Source organism: Diadema antillarum, unplaced genomic scaffold (genome assembly GCF_040938485.1).
Source record: "Diadema antillarum isolate AM-2024a unplaced genomic scaffold, OU_Dant_1.0 scf00000112, whole genome shotgun sequence".
Classification (NCBI taxonomy): Eukaryota; Metazoa; Echinodermata; class Echinoidea; order Diadematoida; family Diadematidae; genus Diadema; species Diadema antillarum.
The window spans coordinates 119,834-145,336 of NW_027271001.1; the positions used below are offsets into that span (position 1 = coordinate 119,834).

A 25,503-nucleotide genomic window follows, 5' to 3' on the forward strand; every position below is an offset into this window, starting at 1 on the left:
TGGAAAGATATGGGGAGAGAGGGACTGTCCCGTGGATACAATGGAGGTAGATTTTTGTTCAGGTGGCGAGGGATTTCAGGTAAATCCCATCATTTCATCTTGCATAATCTATCATCCCGGGCAGATATCCATTGTGAGGACAGCCAGGTGAAGAAGTATGGTGCATTCATCTCTTTGTGATAAACTCTTTTCTGTTTTTCCAACTTCTCTAGCTCTCGCTATTTTCTCCTACATCTCTTTTTTTATCTTTCTATTCATCTATTTATCTACATGTATGTCTGTATCTATAGATAGATAGAAAAATAAAATATTTAATGCAAAATATGTGACAAATCAACAACCATGAATAGAGATAGACAGATGGACAGACACTGAGAGAGGAAATATAATTTTCTATATTTTTGGTCACACTTTCATGCTTTTTGATAATCCAATTCAACCTAATAAATGTCCCATCCACAATCATGATGAAGATATTTCAGCACATTTAGGTGTGTGAATGTGTGTGAGTGTGCATGTGTGTGTACTGAAAAACAAAACAAAATGTGTGTCTGTGTGTGGGGGAGCATTTATCATCCTGCAACCTACCCTCGGCAGGGATTATGACATAACGTCAAAGACCTTTACTGCTCTGTCTTTATTTTCAGTTCTCCTGTAATCAACTGTCAGCAGCTCTCAACTTGATACAATTATAGCTCTCTCTTCCTGTTGTAAGAGTGGGCAATGCCCATAGCACTCTTTTTGCATAGATATGCACACCTATCTATTTGTCTATCCATCTGTCTGTCCGTCTAATCTGTTTTTCTGTCACTTTCTCAACGAACTGCACTCAAAATCTAAGTGACTATCACTTTGTCAAATCACGCATACACTTTGTCAAATCACGCATACACACAATTAGAAGTAACTATGCTTTTGCTTTTGCAAAAGCAATTAGCTTTTGTGTCAGTTGCAACTGCTGCATCACCATGGTCTGTGCTCTGCCAACCTTTGCTCCATGTTCAATCCATTCCCTATGAGATTATGCAATCCACATCAACTTATGCAAGGTCTAGCTGTTTCCATCTCTTTCCTTTTCCAATCATTCGTCTGAGTCTCACTCACAGTATGCTCGAATTTTGCAATTTCAATTGGAACTGTCAAATGTGGCTGATCTGTGAGGGTGGAAAGAAGTGCTTTCAGTCAAAATTCCGCCCTCCACATGAAAATGGATAAAGAGTCACACTGCACTTGACATTAAACGAAGGGTCGAGACTCACCTCAGATTATTTCTGCAGCTCAAACTCGCCCACGCTTCAGTCCAGGCGACAGCTCTCATGCATGTTGGTGCATCGTCTTAGTTCTGCATTGGGGGGAAAGCGATGGACAGAAAAGGCAAAATGTCTATTAAAAAAGGCTCCATATTCAGCAGACAGCATCATTACACTGCATTTAAAGATTTAGTATGATACTTCCATCAACTTTGGTACGAACATAATCACGTTAGGATTCTTCACACTGTCAATCTGCATAAGATAATCAAAAAACAAAATTGTAAACCATTCTCAGTCTGATGTAAACCAGTTAATTTCGGTGGTTCCTTTGTTCAAAAGTTTTCCGAGATTTATTACACTAAAAATCTATAGAGTGAAATCACGCGATGCTGCTCCAAGTTGCTTGTTCATCTTCATGTTGGCAGATTTCTGCATCATGCTAAAAACTTTTAGCAATTAACGGACATTTTCTCTTAGTCCCTGAGTGATTACATGACTTATTGAGGATCTTCTTGAGTCATCTTTGTGTGTGTGTGTGTGTGTGTTAGTTCTTTCATTTTCCAAGAGGAGCGGTGAAAGCAGACGATTGCTCCTCGCTGCGTAAGCAGATACGCGCACTGCGTATGCAAATGAGGCGGAGGGAGCAGAATCGGGGACAGCTTCTGCGAACTAGAGGGTCTCTCCATCACCACGAGGCGAGGAAGAAGGGAGCAGGTTTTCAGGGGAGGTTGCTGCCTACTTTGATGCGATGGATGGATGAGGTAACTCTGCATGAGTTATCTCCCAAGTGTTTCTAAGCAATACCTGAATAAGATACCCAGGTGTTGTGTGTGTGTGTGTGTGTGTGTGTGTGTGTGTGTGTGTGTGTGTGTGTGTGTGTGTGGTATATGTTTGTACATCTGTATGTGTCTGTGTGTAGTATATGTTTGTATGTCAGTGTCTGTGTATGTGTATGTGTGGCATATGTTTGTATGTCAGAAAGTGTGTGAAAGTGTGTGTGTGTGTGTGCGTGTGTTTGTGAATATGCATGTGTGAAATGTAGGTGTGTTACTGCGCTTATTCCAGCGGCCTCGTGAAACAAGCTTGCTGACTCTCAAGCATACGTATAGGAAAGCATCTTTGTCCAATAATGACTCATTTCTTTGGCCCCTGCCGATAGGTCCTAGAAAGTCTTTTATTTAGAGTGAAACTCTCATGAATCTTCCACACATGCATACAGACACTCAAACTAACACACAAACAGACACTAATAACACTGAGTGTGTGGCGCTGAATGTTATCACACGTGATTACCTTCACAAAACTCTATGGAATTCAGGTGGCTCAGCATTTTGGTGTTCCTCCAATTCTTCAAACACCCTAGAATGCATATTCCACAATCAAGACAAAGCTTTTTTTTCTTCCTCATATCCTTAAAGTAATGTACAAATGTCTTCTTATGTACAATTATGGTAAAATTTAGATAAGTACATTATCACATTATGAATAAATCTTAGTTTGCCATATTGTTCATTTCACAACGTGTACATACTGTGAGAGAATCAGTATTAGGCCTACATTGTGTTACATTCTTGAATACAGTGTGTTAAAATGACTTATTTACCCAATAAAACAATGCCTATCTTCACTTTTGGCAACATTTTATTATACATGTATTGCTTCCCACAAACAAGCAAACATGCAAACAAACAAACAAACAAACAAACACACACACACATTCCAGAATGAACTGATGAGTCACTTTTTGTGCATTGAATAGCAAAAGGTAGAGACAATAATGTGTATTCACACATCTGCACTGACATCTCTTCTCTCTAAACAAACACCTAACTAACAAACAATGACACCAGAGGTACAGGAGGATTTTATCGATCTGGACTGGTGTTGATGATGCCAGCATCATAATCCCTTTTAGATATCCCGAGTACTTTCACATCGCACCAATCTATCTGTTTGTTTTTGCATCCCTCTAATCCCCCGATATGAGCGGATTGTGTAAATGAGGAAATGAAATGACATTCCGGTAAGTGAGCCATCGGGAAGAGCGACCACAAAATCAGTCAATCAACATCTTCATAAGATGAGAGTTATTTGGTGATGGGGGAGGACCTAGTAATGAAAAAAAAAATTAAATGCACTACCAGCTATCATTTTGATGTTTAGGTTTGTACCTGCCACAATCATTTGCTCTTCTTAAAACACATGTATCAATAATGTTTTGTGTAATATCAATGACAAGGAAGATAATTATGTACACTCATAATTGATGCAAAACTGCGTTTATGATTTTGAAAGTACTGGTCTCATGTTCGAAGCTGCTCGTCCTAATATGCAAAGCTTCTGGGGGATGGTGTCAAACATAAATGAGCTTTTAATAGCTCTAACTAGTGACTCATCGTGTGAACATTAAAGTACATCCAAACATTCAATTCAAGGTCATAGAGAAAACATATATAACACAGCTTTTACTTTTGTATTCACTGTCAGATAAATGGGAGATACCTCAGAAGTGCTTACACAAGAATTACAGTCACGCATATGGATGGAAGTTTTGGAACATAAATGTTTTTGTAAAGGATAAAGAACACCTCTAGTCATAGTTCAAATGAGGATGGGATACTTTGCTTGCTACCTTTCCAGAAAAGTCTCCTACCTATCCCCCCCCCCCTTAAAAAAACCCACACACACACATAATGAAATAGATAAATAAACAAATAAATAAATAAGTAAATATATACAAACATACATGAACACAAATATACATAAATAAGAAGAGACTTTCGATTATAAAAACAGAGATTTAAGGTTTAAGGAAGCATATGAAAACCTTTTTAAAAGCTTTTTCTTTTATTGCGCAACTCATAATTGAATTTAACAGCTTAAAATGATAAAAACAGTCACTAAAAGTAACTTCTATGATTACTTAAAATATGCACTTGCCACACTCAACTTGGTCCCACACATCCACATTTAGTTTGATATCCTTTTTACAGAGGATACCTGACTCTTGAAAAATACAATGTGAAGAACAATGCTCAATGTTGGTCATTACATCATGGATTGGGGTTGGTTTATAATCACACATTAATGGTCTCTAAAGCTGTGTTCAGATGGAGGCAGATTTGGTCGGAGTAACTTCGGAGGAAGGGTCGGAGGAAGCTTGGTCGGAGTAACTTCAGAGGATAGGTCGGAGTAGTGCCCGTCTGAACAAGGTCGTGGTAACTTCCTCCGATCGGAGGAACTTACCACGACCTCTTCCTCCGAACGAGATACTCCTGAGTTTTCTCAGGAGTATCTCGCTACCACGACTAGCCGGTCGGAGTAAATTGCCCGTGCGGACAAGCCCTCAGAGTATCTATGAACTTACATGCCTTACGACCTACGTAAAACTTCCTGGGTCAAATCGCAATGTTGACATTTTGCGAGTACACGTGCGCGTGTAGTGCAATTCTAACCTAGTCGATCGCAACGAAGAAGCTAGCGCTCATGCAGAAATTTCCATCAACAAGAATGGAGAAGACAAATGCCACTGGTAAAAAACAATCGCATGGTCGACGAGCGCGGTGCTACCGCTTCCGGAAGTTACACCAACCCTCGCACATAAATTGGTCGGAGTTTCTTCCCACAACTGTCGTGTGGACACAAGGGTCGTGGTAAGATATGCATTAATTTGAATTCTAATTGCCGTGCCATAAATTTTTACTCCGACTAGAAATACGTCTGAACATGGCTTAAGTGTGGATGGAGGGAGGGAGAGCTGGCATGCATTCATTGAGATTCTTTCACGATCATCTTTGAGCATTTCACTTCAGATAATGCAATGGCACTTCACATTCTCTGCACAAATCATGTTATAATGTAAATGACAACATAAGAGTCTGTGTTGTGCATACTGTAGCTAAGATTTGCAAAAGTATATAGTTGTCATCTCCACAATACATTGAATGCCAGTACAATGACGTACACTGTACAGGTGAGTTTACTGGTACCTCTGATATAACAGTTAGACCTAGAGCACATTCGAATATGATTGCAACTCAAAGAGGTTCTAAAAAGCAACTGCCTTATCTCTTTGTTGCAAATGCACTTCCAAACTGTGTGTGTTTAGTATAATGCACATTCAGTTTTGTTGTGTGTTTTACATCAACCAGTGCATTCAACAAATGTCCTGCATTCATAGTATGTCTAATATGCTCGGAATTTTCTAATGGTCACCAATTTGCAAAAGTTTCATGCCACACACAAAAAAAAGCCATCTATTCCAAAAGTTTCATGCTGCGAATGTTTCTGATTTTACAGTAATAAAACTGGTATTCAGCACATTTGTCTTACGCTGTGGAAAAATGTTCAAGTCGCTGACTATTCTTATATAATATTGGATGCACTTGAGTGGTATATCAGATATATTGCATTCATCAACATGAATATTGCACGAGTCAAAGACGAGTGCAATATTCATGTTGATGAATGCAATATATCTGATATACCACGAAAGAAATCCACTATTATTATTATTATACATACAAACCACTTTCCACTACACCATCACATTCAATTTCCAAAAAGAAAAAAAAATGGAAAAGGGTTTCACTCACCAATTTATTGTTTACAAAATCTAACCTTTCAACTTGTATACGTACGTGTATCTACGCACGGTAATGGCATGCATTTCTCAACCTTATCGCGCATTTCTCAACCCCTGCGCGCATTCTCAACCTCATCGCGCAATGCCACTGCACTTTCTTACGCGAGGACGCGATACTGCGCGCGCGCGTTATAACGAAACATTTGAGTACGATATTGACAGCAGAGTACAATATCAGAAACAATATTGTACTCCTTTTCTCCATTGATACGGGTAATGTAAAATGCATAGGACAGGCATTATGCTAACAATATTGTACGTCATTAAGTAAACCCCTTGCAGGAATATTGATACATGGTTTTATTGTATCGAAAAAGTGGCTTGTATGTATAATAATCTACCTTAATGCACAGAATCTTTCAGGTTATTCATATTTCCTCTGCTTGCAAAGCCAAATACTGAGTCAATGATGATGAAAGCTCCACTGTTTTTCACTTTTTCTTCGAATGATGCTTTGGCACACACATTCAAGATGGCTGTGTGGCCACAGTGACTTTAATATGATAATGATACCAACACTATAGAGTCAAAAAGAAAAGAAGATAGAAAAAAAAAATTAGTGGGATTCCAAGCACATGCCAGGAAGTGCTGAAGTACCCCAGAGTGTTTAAAAATAAGGAGCAGGCTGAGGTATTTGGCAGGCTTGGGCAGGATTGGCATGCACTTTGGCCCATCCATCAAGACGAGAGCGGTTGGGGTTCCCGTCTCATCGAAAGACAGACACGAACTCTGACAGACGGACTGCTTAAAAGATGGGAGGAAAAGAAAAGAGGGGAAAGAAAGAGAAGAGAGCGAGAATGGTGTTTACAACTGTACTTCCTGCAGAATGTTTCCCCAATTCTCTCTATTCTTCATGAAGACATTGGTTTATGGAGACGGTGCCAGAGGATGGCATGGGATGGTAGGGAGCGGTTGGAAATGGATTCCGGGTGGGGTGGGATAGCGGCACCCAGTAGGATTGGTGTAGGGAGGGGTCGGAACTGGATTCAGGGTGGGGATGGGGTGGGAAAGAGGTGCTCAGTAGGATTGGATTGGGGTGCTAGATAGGGTGGGGAAGGGGTTTTGGCAGGGTAGGATAAGAGTTTCAGGGATGGGATGGGATGGGATGGATGTTGGCAGGTTGGGTCCAGGGCCTTTGTGTGATGAGGTGTGAATTTGGGTTGGATGAGAGTTTGGGTGGGGCAGTAGTTTGGGTGGGATGGGACAACAGGTTTAGTGTTGATGAGATATGCGTTTGGGTGGGACAGAAGTTTGGGTGGGGTGAGATGGGAGCTGGGGTTGGACAGGAGTTATGGGTGGGACAGGAGTTTTGGTAGGATGAGATCTGAGTTTGGGTAAGATGGGATAGGAGCTACGGTGGGACGGGATGGAAGTTGGGGTGGGATATGATGGGAGTTTAGGTCGAACAGGAGTTTGGGTAGGATGAGATGAAAGTTTGGGTGGGATAGGACAGGAGTTTGGGTGGGATGGGAAACAAGTTTATGTGGGATGGGATATAAGTTTGGGTGGGGTATAATGGGATTTTGGGTGGGATGGGATGGGTGTGCTTCACAGTTGCATTATTCACACACCAGCTGACATTATCTCATCTTGTCAAATGCACACTCAAAGAAAAAGCTGTGAGAGTATTCCAATTATTTCCTTCTCAAGATCTGATATTCAAGCAATCTATATTCCTGCAATATTCTTCCCCTCGCACAATGTACTGCCATTTCTGTCATCTGAATGTGAAGGGGAATAAAGTGGTCTTTTGGGAGATTTCTTTTCCCCAATGCAGCGTGCATGCATGGGAATTTTTATTGCCTGCGTGAGACCAGTGCGGGGCCAGAGCACGGTGCGCGATTCTACCATGGCAGAGATGTACACCAGCTGGTAGAGTTTATCTGGAAGGAGGTAATGTTCTCACTGAGATCATCACTCCTGCAATGCGACACCAGATAACCTGTCCTATCTCTGATTACACATTAATCACATGAGCTTGGAAAACCTGGAGCCATCCCTGGACCAGGGGGACGAGGAGGGGATTTCACACTTAAGGGCTTTTTACACTTGTAAATTTTTGCTTAGTCCTGTACCAACGGTGGGGCTAAGGGGGGGCCTTAGCCCCACCGTTGGTACGGGACTATCCTTAGCCCACTTTCTGTTTACACTCGTTTTTGCCAAAGTGGGCTAGCCCCACCGATAGTCCGGTACTATCTGGCCCTGCAAAATAGCAGGGTTAGCACCGCAATTGCGGCGCCAAGCAAGTCAGTGTAAACAGAACAAAAAAATAATCCTGGGCTAAGCGACGGAGACAAAGTCCGACCCTCACTGACCAATCAGAAACGAGGTAATCAAGTGCTGCCAGTGCGTGCGTGTACGTGTACAGTACACAGCGTAATCATGAATATTCATGTGGTTTGGAAAGTCCGGGGCTAAGAAATACGAGTGTAAAAAGGTCAGTTTTCTCCTTAGCCCCGGACAAGAGATAGTACGGGACTAATTGGCCAGTGTAAAAAGCTGAAAAAATTGGTACGGGACTAATGATAGTCCTGGGTCAGAGAAAGTCCGGGGTTAAGAAACACAAGTGTAACAAGAGACCCGCGGGTCTAGCGCTCACCTGAGTATCGCAAGTTCACCTTTCACGCAGTCACTAATCTAAATTATTCACAGCTCTACCAAAATTTGACGAGGCATTCTCAAGTGGAAGATGAAAATGTACAATAAGGGCCCAATTTTTTCAAGATTCCTTAATTTGGGGGAATTGGGGCCCCCTGGGGCCCTCTGGGTGGGGCATGGTGCCCAGTTTGATAAATTGAGATCCTGACCACCTAGGGATGCTACCTGCCAAGTTTGACAAAAATCCATCATGAGGTTTTCAGGAAGAAGATGAAAATGTACAATTCAGGCCCCCATTTGGACCCTTCCAACCACCCCCCTCCCCCTACCCCCAAGAGGGGCACCCCTGGATCTCCTATGAACAAACTTGAAACTACAGTCATTAATGTACTCACTCATAGTATTATCTCAGCTCTATAACTTCTGATTCTAGAGAAGATTTTTAAAGATTCCTTCATTTGGGGGGTTTGGGCCCCCTGGGGGCCCCCTGGGCGGGGCATGGTGCCCATTTTAACAAATTGAGATCCTAACCCCCTAGGAATGCTACCTGCCAAGTTTGGTGAAAATGGGTCATGGGGTTCTCAAGAAGAAGATAAAAATGTACAATTTAGGCCCCATTAGGACCCCTCCTCACCCCCACCCCCCCCCCTGGGTCCCAAGGGGGGCACCCCTGATTCTGCCATGAACAAACTTGAAACTACAGTCATCAATGTGCTAACTCATAGTATTAACCTAGCTCTATCACTTCTGGTTCTAGAGAAGAAGGTTTTTGCGGATTCCTTAATCTTGGGGGGTTTGGGCCCCCTGGGGGCCCCCTGGGTGGGTCATGGTGCCCATTTTAATAAATGGAGTTCCTAACCCCCTAGGGATGCTACCTGCCAAGTTTGGTGAAAATGGGTCATGGAGTTCTCAAGAAGAAGATGAAAATGTACAATTTAGGCCCCATTAGAACCCTTCCCCACCCCCCTCCCCTGGGTCCCAAGGGGGGCACCCCTGATTCTGCCATGAACAAACTTGAAACTACAGTCATCAATGTACTAACTCATAGTATTAACTTCGCTCTATCACTTCTGGTTCTAGAGAAGAAGATTTTTACAGATTCCTTAATTTTGGGGGGTTTGGGCCCCCCTGGGAGCCCCCTGGGGGCCCCCTGGGTGGGGCATGGTGCCCATTTTAACAAATTGAGTTTCTAACCCCCTAGGGATGCTACCTGCCAAGTTTGATGAAAATCGGTCATGGGGTTTTCAAGAAGAAGATGAAAATGTAAAAAGTTTACGCACGACGCACGACGGACGACGGACGACGCACGACGGACGACGGACGACGCACGACGCACGACGCACGACGCACGACGCACGACGGACGCCGGACGAAGGGCGATCGCAATAGCTCACTTGAGCCTTTGGCTCAGGTGAGCTAAAAAGGGCTTTACGAAAAATAAAGCCAGTTGTTAATCACATTCCGATACATATTCTCAAAGGGAGTTGATGGTCAAATATTATGGTTCTTTGATTGATCGATCTTTGTTCGCAGCCCACCATGGTACATTTGAAAACCACAAAGTTTGCGGTCACACTGGCAAAACTTCAAGATCTTTAAGATTGCGATCTTAAAGGGGATGGCTAGTAACCGATCAGTGGGAATCAGTGGGAATGCTGAGGGATGATTGTTCCAATCCTTGTGGGATTCATTTAAGAGTACATTATATATCTACTGTTGTGTGAAAATTATTTGCTTCAGAATGGTCTCATATTCAAGTAATGTGCAGATTAATGCCCCGTCACTGACCAGGCACGCCAACCTGGAAACATTAGACTGGACATTACTAGAATATGAGACCATTCTGAAGCAAATAATTTTCACACAACAATAGATATATAATGTACTCTTAAATGAATCCAACAAGGATTGGAACAATCATCCTCCAGCATTCCCACTGATTCCCACTGATCAGTTACTAGCCATCCCCTTTAAACTTGGTGATCTTTTGCCAGTGTGATCATGGCTACAGATTACACTTAATGCAAGAGAATGTTAATACATGCACACACAATTCCAGAAATGAATATGAAGTCAAGCTAAGCTACAGCCCCTCAATATTGTGTTTGGAGCTCCAACTTCAGATTGCAACACTATGCTCATCCAAAGTTGAGACAAACTCCAATGAGAAACACCTCTAGATCACAATTTGCTGCATTTAATTTCAAAACATCTTTGAAGGAACACAATTCCCATCTTTATTCATATCTAAGGACAAAAGAAGAAAAACTCGATTAGTATGACATGTATTTCATACGAGTTCACAAACAAGTTCTTTGTAGGTGTGAAAACCCTCCGGAAGCAATACACGACCTGGGACACAATGCACGAAGATGACAAAATTGAATGACACTCATATCATTCCCTCTTTCCTTTCCTTGTGCCTCTATTTCCTCTGCTGCTTATCACCTATCATATCCCGTTTCTTCCGCAGTTTGATGTCAAGAAGTTATCTCCCCTCGCCCCATCACGGTCATACATTTCTCAAGACTACAATGGCTTTGCACCACCAGATCACAGCGCTTGTCAAGGGAGGAAAACACGACTCGATTACTTTGCAACAAAGATAGCTTTCCTTCTCTTCTCTTAATTTGTGAACAGTAAACATACTACCTGACAAATTCATACATCAAAGTTGTGAAATCTACAAAATTTGGTACTTGAGCTAGGAAATTAAAAAAAATTATATTTGATTAATGTTAAAAAAATATGTATTTTATTATGTTTGATGTAATAACTTCCTCCTGTCCACACTTCAAATTTAAGAATGTTGTTCCTGTTTAACACATAAAAGTATGATATACTAAGGTGTTCTAATCTGAACACTGTGCTTCAGAGCCTTAAACCTTACACAGATTATTGGACTACATCTTAACATCAGAGTTAAGTCTCCATAAACTACATACATTCTATGTCAAGTTGTCTTACTCACTGTTTTCGTTCTAGGTTTCCAGAAAAAAACTGGGACAAACAATAGATCATTAGAATAGTCTTAAAATTTCAATATCACGATCAGAAATCAATGTTCAGCTGCCTTTTGGTGGCTCTTGTTGCAATTATTCATACATTTCGGCCTTTGAATACACACAAATGCACAATTCAGAGTTTGATTCTCAGTTCAGATACATGAGTGTGACAATTTCATTGGTCTTGGGCACGACATGGATGCGACAGATTTATGCAAATTTCTTGCTTACGCAGACAGGATGTATTTCGTCCCAGTTCGTGCCAAAATGCTGTTTCCACGTTTCTTTGTTCCTGCACGTCGCACTGAAACCACAAACCAAGAAACTGTGCCCAGAGAGTAACTTTCCAGAGATACTTTAACAGGCATTCTGTTTTTCAAGATATTTTTGCGTTGCAAAGTGTATTTTCTTAGAGCAGGATAACATATCTCATTTCCCTTTGAGACAAGAGAATACAAATAGGAAAGCGTGTATTACCATTTCAGCTCCAATTACTCTGTTCTCAACAGCCTACAGGACTGGTTTAGTTTCCTTCTATATTCAGTCCAACATCACACAGTATGCATGTTATTCCATCTCTTCTGCTTGCTTGCTATCTGTTTCTTCTCATTTTCCTGTTTTTAAATCATTTCCTACATCTCCTTCTCCATCTTCTCCTCTCCTTGTTTTTTTTTTTAAGCCTCTGGCCTTATCCTCTTTGATTCCTACCCACTGCCCAGTTTCATTGCCTCTTACAACTATATGAACTGTCTTTAGGCAATGTAATTTGCATTTGCATCACACAGGCAGGGTCGAGTGCCCCCTAACACTTGGCAAATTACTTCTTTAAGAATCATTAAGTCCTAAAAGCCATATTTCTGGGGATAGGGGCTGTACCTTTTTAACTTGTTTTCAGCTTAGACTCATCAATGTCAAGTGCTTCACAGGATGATGTTCATGATTCAGAAGGTTTGCCAATCTGAAAATGAAATAACTATCAACAAACCTTCTGAACTACAAATCTTATTTCGTCTTCTGATTACCGAACTTGTGGAATAACAAACTTTTTTTTTCTTTTTTTTTTTTGGGGGGGGGAATTGATTAACTTTAAAATAACAAATCTTATTTTGTATTTGGATAAACACACCTTCAGAATTATGAACTTCCAGAATGATCAACAGTGACTGTTTCATATGGTAGGGATAACAGAGAATCTATTTTACTTTGGGCTCCTTTTTGTTCATATATTACAATTTGTTTGGATTGCAGAATTTCAAAAAGACTCTTCACTGCTACTGGTGATTCTTCAATAAGCAACTTTTTTATCCCGTTGAGGACAAGTCCCGAGTATACGTACTCGGGCAAGTGTCTATGGGAAATGCACGTTGTAGCAAAATCAGCCCGTCTTCAACGGGTTAATAGAAAACTAAAGTTACTGTCTCTTACTCTCAAATTTGCATTTTTTTTTTAATGTCTATCTGACTTTTACCAAATCTGTCTAATCTTTCTCCCACAGAAGGTATGCAGTAAAATTCAGAATTGCCAATTTGATGATAAAAAGATGATTATTTCTGCAGCAACAATTCTCCCTAAGATGTGATGGGTTGACTGAACATGACCTGAATCTATCATCAAAAAATCACTGCATTCTCCCTCCCATGCAGAGTGTAATCAGTGGACACCTGTGTGATTTTTACTATGGTCTTTAATCCTCTGTGTGCTTTGAGTGTGGAATGGCACAAAAAACCCACAGCTGTGTGTACACTATCCAAAGTCGCTGGCACAGAAAGGGTTAACCCGTTGAGGACGAGTCCCGAGTATACTCGGGCAAGCCTCTATGGGAAATGCGTGTTGTAGCAAAATCAAACCGTCCTCAACAGGTTAATGGTATTTACCATTGGGAGCAGTAGTTTAAAAAATGTTGGAGGAGTTTTCACAAGCATATGTGAAGGTCAGTTGTATCACAAAACATCTTACCATATGTGACCCGCTACAACAAAAGGATCCGAAAGTCGGGGGAGGACAATTTTCTGAAAACGACATGATATTATTCCCTTGCTCTTCCACTTTAATTTCATATATAGGACAACTCATAAAAGTACTCTGTTGCAGAGATATTGATGCTTTTATTCGCGCATATCGAGTGGTTTAGGAAATCAGCATTTCGAGAAAACCGTCTTCAAAGTTTTCCTTCCGACGCTATCATGGTCAAGGGAAGGCAAGACAGTTTTCACCGCTTGACAAAAGACGGTATGCTCTTAGCAACCTCTACGATGTTCATTCAAGCCTAGCGCCAGCGGTCTACGCACGACCAATCAGTAACCAGGATGCCACGCACTGACCAATAAGATCACTCCCTCGTTGCTAGGGGCGGAGTCTAGCTGCGGCGCTAAATCCAAATCTCCGGACACGTTTCTGTTCTGTTGAAAGTCGGAAAATCATGGCCCAGAAAAACGCTATTTTCTTGCCTTTCCTTTGACCATGTAGCTTCAAAATTTCGGCAGGTGATAGACAATACAGTAGACTACAATATCATGCAAAAACAAGAAATCCTATAGTTTTGACCGATTTTGATGATCTGACTTCAAACTCGATTTTCTCAGCTAAGCCATCAGCAACTTTAGGATCTTTTTGTTGTAGCGGGTCACATTTGAAAATTTTGCGATAAAGCCTATTAATATATAAGGAGTTTTCACTATTTTTCTCAATAAACCCAAACTGTGGACGGTTTATTCTAGAAAAAAACAAAAACTATTGTTCACATTTAGTATTTCTATAACTAACAATACTTAACATTGATTATACTGATTAGCATTTTTACACTGGTTGTTTCTATCCCTAATTCACATTTTTAGAACTGTGTTGAAGCACTAAAGCCGGGTTTTTGTTTCATCTGCAAATACAAGTTACTACAGAACATCAAATTTTGAGCGACTAAGAGCCAGCACTGGAAGACAGACATATATCATGGAATAAAACCACCTGATAGAAGTGCAAAGTAACCATCAATCATTCTTTGTAGGATGGCACAGAGATGAATTTTTGAGATGGAGAGCGTATGAACTCACACCTACTATTTCTCATACTGGAAATTCTTGTAAGATAATGCTGAAGACAATTTCATATTTTCTCTGACTATTTCTTCACTCAGAAGAGTCTTCTTATTTCAGAGTATATGTCTGGGTATAATTTTTTTTCACGGAATTACATGATAAATGAACATATCAATGTTCGGTCAGAAAGAGGGCTCCCTTTTACAATGCCATAAATGTGTAGAATTGATGGTACACAAATATCATTGTAGATTCCTGCCTTTGAAATCACGCTTTCAGAATTACAGGCTGATTTCCATGGTCCATTAAAAGCGTTCATAGCTCGCACATTCCTCATCGGAGGTTGACAAATGTTTTTTCCTGAAATATTACTCAATGATTATCATTCGAGATAATCTCATTGGCAAACACTTGGGCGAAGTGAGACTGTGGTTCAAACTGGGTCTCCTCTTTTCATTGCAGTGTGCCAGATTCATTTGCTGTTGGGATTTTCCTACCACATCTAACAATGAGGTGTTGAGTGGAATATGAGACAAAGATACCATGAATTCTGGAAGGTCTTAGAGAAAAAAAGGGGGAGTAGAAGGATATTGAATGATTGATTGTGAAAAAAGAAATGGAGAGAGGGGGAAATACGGTCTTCCCAAACCAGAGTAGTAAGGCAGAAGATGAAGATTAAACCTCAGTGAGTACTTGTGAACTGAAATTTATTTAACCCAGAAGGAATGCATAGGCCTACTGCAGCTTTGAAACCTTAGTTATACAGTTATTTTCAGTCGCCCAATCATATCCCAGGACTATCATGGCAGTCCATTGTTCATGGAAATCACTTAAAAACTAAATGGGTTTAAAAAAAAGGATAATGGAGGGAAACAGAGGCTGGGTTGGGGAAAGGGTCCGGATTATGTTAAAGTTGGGGTTGGGGTAGAAGCTTGGGTGGGGCCAGGATAAAGATGTGTTGAAATGATAATGGATATAATGATAATATGTAGAATTTATATGAGTATGGAGCTGCAGTTGAGGGTGTGGTGGGCGAGGGGGAAAGGGTATGGTATAATGGGTACATGGGATCCCATCTTTACTGCAGTCTCCCTGTTTATCAGTTGATACTCCTAGATGACCACCCCAGAGGTTCTCCTCTTGTCATGCTGGACTGTCCTGCCTGACAGTCATTCCATCATAGTCCTGTGCTCATACCTGAGTTGCTCTCCATAACCATGGATAGATACTAGTGGTGAGGAAACCAGGGCCCTGTTTTATGAAGAGTTAAAATTGATTATATAGTTGATTTCAACTGCAAGTCTATGGCAGCCTGTGTGGTAAGGAAATTTAAAATCAATTTTATCTTTCGATAAAATGGGGCTTAGGTAAACTGAACACAAAACACAACCTCGAACAGGTTCTCTTCAGTATTCACCCATGGTCACTCCAGAGGATGACATCAAGTGAACGTGATATATGAAACGTGAAACAGGAGGGCAGTTTGAGTAACACACTCATATCTGCCACATGTCATCCTTCTTACTAACCCATTGAGGATGATTTTGCTATAACACGCATTTCCCATAGACACCTGCCCAAATATACTCGGGACTAGTGTTCAACAGGTTAAGAGGCCACCCAAAAATTTGGTGAACCTCGAAATGGAAGAAAAATAAAGAAAATAAATAAATAAAAAAAAACAGTCAGTGAAAAAGTGGTCCTACCTCTGATTCTGGATGGAGACTAAGAATCAAGTGTCTTGCCTCCTAGCCAAAAACTAATATAATAAAGCAAATAAAAAAATCTGAACAGATAGAATATGAGAGAAAACAATAATATCTCTTTCCAAGAATTACAGGCAATACTGACTCACTTCTCTGCACAGTGAAACACTAAAATGCCAAATTGTGATATCCAACATGGTGTGGGTTTTTCTCTCTCTCCTCTCTCTAACCTGTTAGCTCTCCTTCTATGATGTTTCTGCTTTCCCACCAACCAAACGTGTCTGTCGAGACTGATGAACAACCCATTGAGGTTATGATCTCTGGGAAGTTGATAGTTTCAACTACCTCTCAGCTGATCTTTCTCATAATTCTGCTTGACGACTGACAACCGAGTACTTTGCCCTTACCGAAAAAAAAGGAGGAGGGTAAAGAGTAGCTAGCACTGAGACGACATAAATTACTCTGTCCACCAATGATGGCCATCTCATACACATTCTTCCCTGAAATAAAACATAAAAGTGCCACTCCCCTCCATGTTCAATTTTGCTTCAACGAAAAGAGTAACATCACATGACCAGAAACAAAAAGCGATTTTACAACATTCAGACCTAAAATAAGAGTCGTAGAATGTTGACACATTTCATACACTTTCAGGATACAGTAGTAACCATATACACCTAAATGTTGACCATAGATGTTAACTCATTAAGAACAGCTGAACTTTCCTATAACACACATTTCCCATATAGTATTCTCAGGACTTGTCTTCAGTGGATTAACTAGATGAGTTGATGATGTCATGACCTCACATAAGTCTCCAACTGACCTGCACACAAATCTTCATTAATTCTCCTGAAATCAAGAAGGAAAGCTTGCATCCTCAGTATCAAATTTCTACTGTGTTGCCATAAATGAGCAGTGGTGACTTTTAAATGGAAAAAGGTTTGGAGTTTCCAAAGCACTGACAAAAAAGTTAATGTTAAATATTTTTTTAATGATCATATGCAAACTACTGGGAAAGTTGTGATTTGGCACCGTAACCTCAGCTACTTTGCATATATTTCGTCACACCAGAGATCACTTCTTCTTGAGAAAACATGAAACTTAAATATCCCATAACTCTCTTACTTAATGTCTAATTTCCAAGGAGCCTCCTCCATTCTTTTTGTCTGATTTTATTTAAATATCTCTCAAAATTAACTTGAATATTGGTGAATAACTGCCTTAATACATGTACCATAAAACATGACTTTGCTGTCTAGTACACTTTTTCTGGTGTTCAATTTTTTTTTCTCACACCCACCACACTTGTTTGTCTCAAAATGATGTTATGGTATCTACAACCGCTAAGGTTATGATCTTAGGACAAAGTAGATACATTTGGAGAGAGGTACAGACAGAGGAGTAGGGGGGAACTACATGCCATACCAACTGCAACCGCTGATGCAAAACTGTTGATGTACATGTGGTTCTCATTTCTGGGCAAGGTTCTCACAGATTTCCCTTTCCCAAGCTTGCATCTGGAGTCGTATGTTTCGCTTTCTTCCCGTCACCATGACGATTCCTTTAGCCCACACTCTCAAAGGAAATCCATCGGTTGTATTGCTTGCATAATTCATAATTCTTTCAATTTAGGAAATTGTGCAAACTGCATGTCAGATAGTGGCAAGTCACCTCTCAAATCCATGTTCTCAATTGTCATGGGTTTGTTGGTTTGATTTTCAATTTTTGCATTAACTATTAAGACAGAACACTAGGCATAAGTAGATTTGAGGAGTATTTCTGCACATAGATATTTGTGACAAGAGACATAATATTCACTGTTTGTACTTATACACTGGATACCATTACATTGCTCTCTAGCAAATCAAGTTACAGTAGCAGGTGGATATTGGAGGTGAAATTGATTTTTTTAAACACAACCTATGATTTTGAATACACATATCTATACGCCCCTTTTCTAGTCTTCTGCATCCCTGCCTTCTCCCATTCATGATTCTAAATCTGGGTTCACACTGACTAAAGAAAGCATAAGAGTCCTCATGTTCACATCTAATACCAAATTCATTGTCATTTACAACCAGCAAATCAGCTGCAAGCAACAGCGTGTTGTTGCCATGGTAGATTTTATCAAAGTGAATATATAAAAGTGAGTCTCTGGTGACAATAGACCTGGGAGGATTTCTGCTGTAATGAGGAATTTGTTCAGCCAGTGGTCTTGTGCCTTAAGTCTTCTTCTTGCAAGCATTCTCCTAGCAATAGTCAGCAAACGGTATCAACCAGGCACATTGTGTCCTACACTTGAATGAATTAACTACTTCTTGATTTCCAAGAATTATATCAAAACCAAAATGATCAAGAGAGAAAAAATAAAACATAACAAAAACAACTGCCAATGAGGAGCAGTTTTAACCATATGACTGTCATTTACATGGAATCTCAAAGTAGAACTTTCTTTTAGGACAGGAGTGTAATGACCCTTTGAACATGGCCTGCATCCAGTGAACAGATGGGATGGGTGTGCCTAGTTTCTCCAGACCCACGAGGGATTTATTTCAGAGTCTTTGGGGGGTTTTGGGTTGTTTTGGTGTGTGTTTTTTTCTTCCTGTGAATGTTCACATGTACTTGTTCCTCCTTTGTACATCACCAGCTGCTGACATAAACCGTCATTCAATCTTCCACGGTTTACACTGTTTCCATGGCAACACCTCTTCCTGCCCCTCTCCATCTTTTTGTTTGCCTGTTTGTGTCTTCATCCCTTGGCAGCATGGTTCTCCCTGGTTTTCATATTCCACAAAACCAATGCCAAAGGGGGAAGGTTTAATTTACTGTATATTACAATAATCAGTATATTCATCATGTAATGAACTGTTTATTTAATCCTTTTCTTTTATCAGCACTAGAATATATCATTGATAACTATCTAACAGTAACCACGGTAAAAAACATTACTGCACAGTTAAAAACAAAAGAAAAATACTTTGTAACTGCCTGAACTTCAAGGGGCCAGACTCGATTAGCATTCATGCTATCTTCTGGTTCCTTATTTTCCTTGCTTTTTACCATGTGACTGCATATTTGTAAACATGTGCAAAGATTATGATATTGCATTGGATAATAAATTCATATTCAAATTCAAATTCAATTATTCATTTCTCTCTGCCCATCCAGGAAAATGTAGTAGTCATACTATTATTATCATTCTCATTCTCAATGGTTATATTACCAATAACATTATCATTATTATTATTATCATTAGCATTAGCATCATCACACTCATTACTTTCATTATTGCTTATATGCAATATATCTAAATAAGCAATAACAGTCGCACCCGGAAATATACATTCATTTTCAATTCCACAGAGATAATCCATGGAAAGTATAAAGTGACAAAATGAAAACAGATGTATCAAAAAAAAATATTTACACACACACACACACACTGATAAGAACAGATTATTATCTCTAAGATCTCCATGGCAAACAGTGTGCCCTGGTGGAAAAAAAAAGTGCCTGGATAAAGCTAGGATTCCCTACACTCTGGATGAACTCTTAAAAAGTCCTATTCCTCGAGAAAACCTCACTTGCTGGCGGATAATGTGCAGGTGCCTGGATAAAATCAAAATCCTCACCAGGTTCCCCGGGCATTAGACTGAGAAATAAGAAATGCAGCTGGACAAAGTAGGAGATGAGACTTGCGATAGACAAACCGCTACCCACAGGAACGGGGGGAGAAAAGGAGACAAGAAAGACGGAAGAAATTCGAGGAGAGAGCGGAGGAGAAGGATGAGGTAGCAACAGGACTTAATCTCTTCCTCCCCGGGCTTCAAACTCTTTCCTGTTCATCTCACCGTTGCTAGGAGACGGAGACCTCTCATTTCACGATATGCAATTCAATCTCGCATCGAACTGACCGATGGCAGGCCCACGCTGCTTTACAATACAAGACAGAACGGGACGGGCCAGCACATGCAGGACGATGGCAATGGAATCTGAATCAGAGATCCTCTTCCTGGCCACTAGAGGGGGCTGTGCACATTTGCATCAACTACTGCATTTTGTAACACACTGACATCCTCTTAGCACACCGACATCTTTTCAGCACAGCTTGGTATATTCCTGGCAGACAGACTAGATGTCCAGTTTGTCACTCTCGACCAAAGCCAGAGTTTTCCTGTCAAAATTCTATTTGTTTTGGTATTCAATTCAATTCAATTCAACTTTATTTTCACTTCCATCAAAATCAAAGAAATATTTGTAATACTTGCAGAACATAATTTGACAAGGTACATAAATATGAAAATGCGAAGTAGATGTGATTACATCTTTGTTTAAGCGTATAATACAAGTCAACTAAGGATGAGGATGGAAGTGGAGGGTCCCACTAAGAAGTGGAGGGTCCCACATAAGAATGGTATAGAAATGTCCTAAATATGGATTTGTTTACTGTTCACAAATAATTTTCCCTGTTATTTAATTCTAATTTTGATATTACATATATAACCTTAAATTGTATATAATTGCCTTTAATTCTTTTAACTGTAATCTTTGCAGTGAATGTCATACATATGAAGAATTTTATCACAAAACGAGCATTCTTGTTGAGATATTTGTGATTAAAGCTTTTAAAAAACAAAGAATATAGTAAGAAAATACAGGATATTTTAATCATAACTTCAAGAACATTCCTTGTTATGTCACAAGTGAGGCATTACTAGAAAGGTTAAATTTTGCTCAATCTGATGGACTTACTTAGCTCATTTTGCAATAAATCTCTTCATATATATATATATATATATATATATATGTGTGTGTGTGTGTGTGTGTGTGCGTGTGTGTGCATGCGTGTTTGTGTATGCATACATAAAATGAACAATCAGGTACGTTTATTGCCACACAACTTGAAAATACAGGCAAATTTACATTATTATTCAAATTCCAAAGATATCACATACCAAATTCAGCAAGGATAATCAACCTCATATTGGCATTTTTGGAAGTCATGATTTATATTCAAGCTAACAGCTGGATGAGAAAATTCATGTCAAGAGTCAGATTCTACTAAGAAAGATTGTAAGATAAATTCATAAAAATTTAATTCTGTACTTCTTTGACTTTGATCAGATAAATAGCCAGTATGTACCACCAATAGATTTATTACTGATCATGTAGCCATGAAATATTTTGACTGATATTATGCTCAGGTAAATTATCATTATAATGATAACACACAATAAAAAGAAATCACTTGTCAATAAAGATTAATTAACTAAAATTAGTGATCTGTGGCCAGCATGATTTATTGCCACTTTCATTGTACCAAGTAGTCATTCAAGGATTACAGCATGGTAAACATTTGCAAATATTCACACATTAAAATGTCATGCTAAATATCATAAACGGCATTCTCTTTTTTAAACTAAAAGTACAAATCATGAGAATGACAAGCAGGAAGGAAAAACTTTAAAAAAGTAAGTTTGCATCATGTCTTCTAAATTATTCAACAACAACAACAACAATAAATGCACTTGATAATTGTGAAGGTTGTTGACAGGAAGAGGCAAAAGGAATCATTTTTACTCTTTGTGTACTACATTTATTTCCTGTCCGTTGCTTTATGCGTAAAATTTGTGCACATTTGACTTTCTGGCACAGAAAGGGTTAAACAGTGACTTTCCGATTTTCTTGCAGGTTCGTTTGTTATTGTTTTTTTACTTAAATGAATTACAAATAGGAAGTGCCAAAGGGGTTTCCCCCCAAAAGGCCAGATTTCTGATTTACATTCAAACTTCCATTTTTTTTTCCTTCCTCCAGGATTCAGTAGAGAGCTTCTCAATCCATCTGCATGCATCAAATACATTTCAAGTTAAGAAATCCAGTCACATGCACTACTACTGGGCAATCCCTTAGCAAGCTCTCTTGTTGTAAGAACTTTCCGGGCAGAAAAAAAAGAGAAATGCATAAAGTTTAAATGAGACGTTTAAGGTAATTTCCTGTTAGATTTGAAGAATGAAGCATCATGTGAATGTCACACAACACCGAGTGCACATAATGCTGCTCTTTTGTAGTTTGATGCAATAACAGACATTCATTTTGTTTATAATAGTTTTCTTTTAGACTCTTTGACATATGCATTTTCCTACTTCATACTTTGCCATTCTTATTGTTCTTGGAAATAACATTTCATTTGAACTGAATTGAATTGAATTCTTCACAGCTGTAAATTTCATGTAAGAATTCACTTTAAATCACCTAAAGGAAATCTACACATTACAAACAACACTTCTATGTAGATTCATCATATTTCACACATATCAATTCTCCTATTTGTTGGATTCAACAATCCACACATTCAATTGCTTGTGCTATTTATGGTTTACTTGAAAAACATGGAATATGGAATAATTGAAAAAACAAAAAACAAATAAGCAAATAACAGGTGCAAAGGATATGATGAGTTTTCAACCAGAGTCAAGTCAATTAGCATGTCTAAACTGCACTGATATGTAAGGCCCAATGAAATAGACCCTGTCACTAATGTATTCAACTGAAACCAAAAATGATAAAATATATCTACATATTGCATTTTTTCCCTCATTGGATCTTGTAACAGGTTATCTTACTGTAATTGAGCTGTATACCTTTCAATACATGGAATCAAATTAGTGTAAAACATGATATATTCGCAGTATGAATTTTTTGCGAATTGCAGCCAACGGCCTTTTTAGCGGCATGAAATTTTCGCGAACTGCCACTGGCATTTTATTTTCGCGAATCTTGACGCTCATGAAATTTGCGAAATTAAAATGCACGCAAACATTCCTCATTTTACAGTACATGTTTATATGTTAGGCAAACCATGGGAACTGACTTTCTGGTCATCAGGAACCACTATGCTATATACTATAAAACCAGAAATGTTTGCATGCATTTTAATTGCAAAATTCATGAGAGCCAAGATTCACCAAATTAAAATGCACACAAAAGTTCTTGTCTACACTATATGCCTTGAACGCCAGTGGCAATTTGTGAAAATTTCATGTTGCAAAAATATCTTGCTTTATAGCAGTTTGCACATATGTCGAGTGTATTACTAAACCAAACTATTTGCAAACAGATGCAAAAAAAAAATAAAAAAAATAAAAAAATACACACACAAAGGGTTCTTGAATCAGACTAATGAATTGCAGCTAATCAACCCCCTAAAACTATGGCAAAGGGACTAACTCAATTGTGGCTAGTTTTCCACTATGTACATAACTAAATTTCACCATCTCCCACGGGATCTAATATTCCTTTGCTTAAACACCCCCCCCCCCCCTATACTCCATAAATGCACTTAACTTATGCCTGTAGTCTAAAATCAAAGACCACATTTCTTGAAAGAAATTACAGTCCATTAAATTCAGCTACATCAAATAACTAAGCATCTGAACTGAAAAGTATGGTCAACATTGGAGTTTGTATTAGTGAATGAGCTATTTCTCTGGTTTACATCTATGTTTCAAAAAAGGGGGGGGCATGACAGCTCTTAAAGTCTGGAGAATGTAACCTAAACAGATTTTTTGTTTTGTATTCAGAAAAAAGGGCCTATGTCATTACTTCACTGTAGCCTTCTGAACATTCTACCTCATGTAAAATAATATGGTATCCCATTAAATTCAATGAAATAGGCTTTGGACCACAAGTTCACTAAAGTTTAGGGTCCATAATTACTATTTCTTTCCGAAATCATTCACTACCATTATCTGATACCAAAAGATTCCACTGATAAAAAAAAAGAAAAAAGAAAAAGAAATTATTATAAGCACACAAACCCCCAAAACATATAGTAACTGTAACAAGGCGACTCTGGATATGTGACGAACACTTGTACACAAATAAGCTTCCTCAAGTACATGTACAGCTGAAGCACATGTGTGTGTTTAGTAATCATGTCTTTTAGACACAACATGAAAATTGGATTTAAAGGGAAGCAGTCCTGAGATTTTCACTGTACTGATAATTAAGAAGAGTAAAAAATATAAACTTTCACCAATTTATACGCTTGGACATCAAAAATTGTCTCCGTACGCGATTTTTGAAAAATAATTCCTGCAAGCGATCGTGAAAGAGCCGGCAAAAAGATGCTACGTAGTGCATGCCCTACTCACCAAGTTGACAGCCGTGCCTCTAAAAACCAATTTAAGTGTTCAAATGATTAGTTGCAATTTTATCATATAATGTGAAAGTTTGTGGTTTTATAATTTCAAACAAAATATTTCAAGCTTAGATATATATAATTTACGAAAAATTAATATTGTAAACATAAATTTATATGTATTTTTAAACCAAATATACCATGAACTTGACATCAAATAGGCACGGTCGTTTTCTAGCTTCCGTCCGTGTTGCATACTTCTTAGCATAGAAACCACTCTCGCGCGCAAATCCTTACCATACCAATGTATACATACACAGTACACTCGACTCCGTCCAGTCGATTTTGGCATTCAAACCGAAGATAACCTGTGCATGAGAGAGTCGAATTCTTCAAAGAAAATATTGTTTGTATCTCAATATTTCTGTAAGTAGTCAGATAATCGCCTTTCCTCGAAAAAAAAAAAAAATATGACGTGAGCCGGGAAGGGTAAACACAGGGGGTCGTAGGGATATGATTTCGCTCCACTTTGCCGTGCATGTCCAGTCGGCACTGGCAGCAGCTAGCTCAGTGGCACTGTACTGCAGTCCAACCCCGGCTGCAGGCCCACGGTAAATTAAACATAGCTAGCCACTTTCCTTACCTCTCTACGCTTTTTTCCCTCGGTTCTCTTCGAAGTCGATGCTCGAGGTGTTTCTGTTTTATAACTCATGTGAGCAAATGGTCAGGATTGCATCTGGTTTCAGGAGTTTTCTCGGTTTATAACCGAGGGCCACAGCCTGCCGGTCCACGTAAAAACATCGCTTCACAAATTGTCCACGCACAGGTAGGTCACAACACGATTTCGAGATTTTGTAGGCCCTAAGTTTCTTATGTTCGGCATCGTTGTACCGATATTTCCCAGCCATACAGCTCACCTTTCACGATACTTTTGTTGGTCTGGGACGGAAAAAAGGATTTTCCTGGGAAATTTTCTGCACGATTCGAGCAAAACTACTGATGTAAGATAGCCTGACCAGACGACGCTGAATGCGGTCGCCCCTGTAGTGTACTAGCAGGCCTGTGTAGAATCGTTTCTACCTACAAATATGTACACTCTGTACGTACTATAGAACATGCAT

At 39.3% G+C, this 25,503-nt stretch overlaps 1 long non-coding RNA gene across 1 annotated transcript in view; it reads right to left on the reverse strand.

Moving 5' to 3' along the window:
• Positions 1-25,503, reverse strand: part of LOC139719645 (uncharacterized) — a 236,519-nt gene that overhangs the window by 84,523 nt on the left and 126,493 nt on the right. Inside the window, exon 3 of the long non-coding RNA XR_011710112.1 lies at positions 1,260-1,342. This is a non-coding gene — a long non-coding RNA (uncharacterized lncRNA). The remainder of the gene's footprint in view (positions 1-1,259; positions 1,343-25,503) is intronic.